The sequence below is a fragment of the Teleopsis dalmanni genome, chromosome 1, assembly GCF_002237135.1.
Source record: "Teleopsis dalmanni isolate 2A chromosome 1, ASM223713v2, whole genome shotgun sequence".
NCBI lineage: Eukaryota > Metazoa > Arthropoda > Insecta > Diptera > Diopsidae > Teleopsis > Teleopsis dalmanni.
The window spans coordinates 50,714,918-50,719,282 of NC_051846.1; the positions used below are offsets into that span (position 1 = coordinate 50,714,918).

General features: G+C 30.3%; 1 long non-coding RNA gene across 1 annotated transcript; it reads left to right on the top strand.

Moving 5' to 3' along the window:
• The first annotated feature begins 499 nt into the window (after positions 1-499).
• On the top strand, positions 500-1,057 carry LOC119673463. Its single transcript, XR_005252056.1, has 3 exons — positions 500-658; positions 719-822; positions 920-1,057. It is a non-coding gene; the product is annotated as an uncharacterized LOC119673463 (long non-coding RNA).
• The last annotated feature ends 3,308 nt before the right edge of the window (positions 1,058-4,365 follow it).

Here is a 4,365-nt window from a genome sequence, read left to right on the forward strand (position 1 = left end):
TATATTTTTTCACTGAGTCGATTCTTAGATCTCTATGCACGTCTGTTGTTCTAATATACCAAGGAATCTTAATTAGTCTTCCTAAAGCCAGATTTTGTGCTATTTGTAATTGCTTTATGGCAGTATTTGAGGCTTTGCTTTAAGTTACACATCCGTACAGTAGTGCTGGCTTAATTATTTGAGTATATAATTTTCTATATAAATTTCTATTTTTGATTTTGAAGTGATTATTATTATACAGCGGCTTAAGACTAACCTTAGTGTATATTATTAAATTATTTGATAATAAAATTATCAATTATTCAAATGAAAACCATACTATATTTTATATAGTATGGTTTACATACTGTAAACCAAAATGTCAAAAACAATTTCAAAGAAATATATTAAAAAAAGTTATTATAGTTGCGTTCTGATTTTAATCAAATGACATTATTGTATTTCATATATTTAAAAAGACATATTATTTAGTTTAAAATAAAGAAGGATAATTTTATTGTATTAATTTCTTTATTAATTAAAAAATCACCAAAAAGTGTATTTTTCGGAAGACATACTAGACTAGAAAAAATACAAAAAAAAATATTTTTAATTAACCGCACAATAAACGTTCACTAAAAAACGTGTCTAACAAATACTTGAGTAAAGCAATTAACAGGTTAACATTGATATAAGAATATTATCCACGTAATCTTAACCCAATGTATTCTATTCACAGTAGGTAGATTGCACGTGAAATATAAAATATCACAGAGTACTCTACCTTGGGACACTTCTGCACTGATTTGGGTGACAAAAGGAACAGAACATTTTCTACAAAACGTAAGTTTTTTTTATTAATACCTTGTTAAAAATCGGATCCAACAATTTTGAGAGTGTTGCTGTAATTCTATATAAAATATCGTCTTACTATACTCAGGCAATCGGAACTATCGAGCTGACAGTTATCCGCACTTCCACTCAGACACATATATTGCCCATTGTGATTATGCCGGAAGAGGAGAGTTGCTAACCTTTGTTATCTTCTATTCTTGTTAAACTATTTCGTTCTCCAGATGAAGTTGTGAAGATCCAATAAATTTGCAACTTAAATAAGATAAATAAGAAATTAAAATGCATAATGGCAATGTAAATTGCCATCCCCTGAAAACACTCACGGCATACTCCAAAGAAACATATTGTTTTTAAAGGCTTATGCTACTTCGATAAATACCCAAATTTTTATATTATTATATCTCATAATTTCCATAAATCGGAAAGTTGCTTTAAGGCAATATTAGGATTTAGAATAAGTAGCAGTGAAAACAGCTCTTTACGAAATGATCGGCACCATTGATAGGTCAATTGACTAAAAAGAGTGCACATTAACATGCTTCCTGGATATCGAGGAAGCCTATAACAACGAGAACACGAACACATAGCTGTATGGATCAGCACAATTCTTTAAAGCAGAGTCATAAACGCTGCTTTGTTAGAATTCTGAACAGAAAAATTACATGAGGCACGTCAGAGGAAAGGTGTACTTCCCTGTTTCCGCTTCTAAAATGTCCAATACGTTAGTACAACAACATTTGGGAAACGACACGTATTAGCTATTGCCCTTGTCTGTTGGTAGGCATTAGTCTAAAAATGCAATCAGTTTCGTATTGGGCAAGTAAAAAGACTAACGTACTTGAGTTTTTCCGAGGCATTCAGAAGTGCTCCTTAAGAAAACCTGAATATATTACTTCATCTTTCATCAATATGGGTGTGTATTAAAGACTATTCTAAAACTATGAAAAACTAGGAAATAGAAACCAATCAATTACGAATATTATACAATTTTGGATTAAATTAAAAGCATGAGACGTGAGTAAATTAAAATTCAATGGGGTTGAGCTACTATCTACTAATTACCATATCAGAGAAAACTGAGTTTCGGGATCTGTGACAACTAACCAACCACATAGATGGTTTTAAATGTCTTTTAATCTAAGATACATGCCACTGGAAAAGCAGCTACGCAAATACAAGCTAATACAATTAGCCATTCCAATATCAATACCTTTGTAGATAGTCAGGCAGCTATGAATCAAATTCACGACGATTTAAACATCACAAACACTCTCTCTGCTGTTTTCCTGGACAATATTGAAAGGACCAAGAAAGCAGATGAGTTGTTCAGAAGAAGTTCTGAAATAAATCTATATAAGTACATAACTCACCGACACAAATCTTGTTTCTGTGAATTGTAATCATAGAAAAATACACTATCATGGTAGCAATGGTTTGTAGACTTATAAGAAAGATTGCAAAATGAGTACAACCGTATGACCTAAATTCAAAAGGAATGAAATGAAAAGCCTTTTGGGTTTCAGCAAAAAACCAGTTCGATTACTTACTTAGCTTACTGGGATATTTGGGTACCCCAATTCGCGAATTTACTTGGGTACATGTCATGAAATTCTGATGACGTTTTCAATTGGTAAATCTGAAGAGCAATTTTTAGTTTCGGTTGGTAAATCTTTCTAACACTAAAGATTAATCTATAACAACCGAGATTAATTTATAACACTTTAGATATTTTACCAAAGTATCAGGATTACAGGATTATTTAACAGCTGGTTTATATGACTAAACTAATCAACTCTGATTTGATTCGATATATAATATGTATTTGTGAAAAATATAAATATCTGTTAAAATAACTACAAAAACTTTGAATTACTCTAAAAATGTTCGATCGGGTAACAAAATTTGACAGATTCAGAGTAAATCTAGATTAAATTCAGATTTACCTATCGAAAATGACCATTACTAAGCAATAATTTTTTTAAAATTTATAATAATCTGTCTATTGTCCAGAATTAAGTTACAGATCTAATAACTGAGGTAATATCATTGGTTTATGGTATTAAAATCATAATAATATCTGCCATTTCCGCTTTGACATAATTATCGTGCTATATACACGTGGGCCAAAGTATTTCCTAGTAAAAACATGGTGCATTGCGTATAGAATGAAATACGGGTTATGATCATTAAACCTTGGTATCAAATATAAGCAATATAAGACATTATATTTTTCAATAACTGTGTTAGATATTACTAATAACTAAATATTTTTCTATTATAAATACGAAACTATTTTACTTTCCTCGTATCTGTGTGTGTTGTGTATTGTACCTATAGATGCAAAAGCACAGTAAACGAAGTGAGAATGTATTATCATATCAACTTACACAATAATTGTAATTAAATAGCAGAGCGTAGAATAAAAAATTCACAAAAATTGTTTAAACATAATTGACACAGTTTAGGTATGACAAAGTAAAAATGAGATACACGTGCGACTCAAATTATACGATTAAATACAATAAGCACATTTGAAAAATAATTTAAAAATTTTTTAAGGTAAACATATACAATTTGATGGTGAATTTTAGCCAAATTATTGATGTGGGTGTGCATATGTATGAACAAAAATATAAATACAGTGAACGTAACACAGTGTATTTATTTTCAGCACTTGAATTTTTGAAGTACACGTAACGTAAAAGAAGAAATACAATTTCTAACATTTATACAAATAAACTAAAATGCTTTAAAATAGATTTTAAATCTTATAAAATCATTTAAGATTTAAGTTCAATATATTGTATATGAAAGTAATGTATTCGCCTTAGAGTGAATTGTTCATGAGTGACTCAATAATCCAAGGTTTTGCAGACAAACAAATCCATTCACGTTTCGAGAACGACACAAGCAACAGATACATTTTTGCACTTTGACTACAAAAGGCAATCAACAATTGAACCTCAAATCCAAACGACAACGAAACCAACAACAGCTCAATAACGATATTTACTACATTTACGTTACGTTGTGTCACGCTACGATACGCCAATGTAAACGTAATTTTCATTCATAAAATCGAAAAAGGCAGCAGTGCGAGTACGAGTCATCGAGTCATCGAGTCAGCGAGTCGACTCCTACACTTTACGAACTCGGCTGCATAAGCACCGAGTGTTAGTATTGTATCTTGTATCTGACTTATGCCATATATGAATGAAAGTGTGTGGAATATATGTACGTACATGTACATGTAACTAAGTATGCAACGTATATGGTACATGTGACCAAATTTGCGGCATCCGTTCTAGCTTAATGGTGGAACTATGTGGTTTAATTCAGTTTTTGATTTTGTCGCAATTATTGTGGGCAAGTAGAAATAATTGAAAATAATTTAAATTTTATGAGAACAGAAATTAAAAAATTAATAATATATGATATAAAGATGATTTTTTTTAGAAAAATTTTATGTCAATTAACTAATTGACAGTGCAGTAAATTTTGTTTAACAATTACAATTACGATACTATAAAA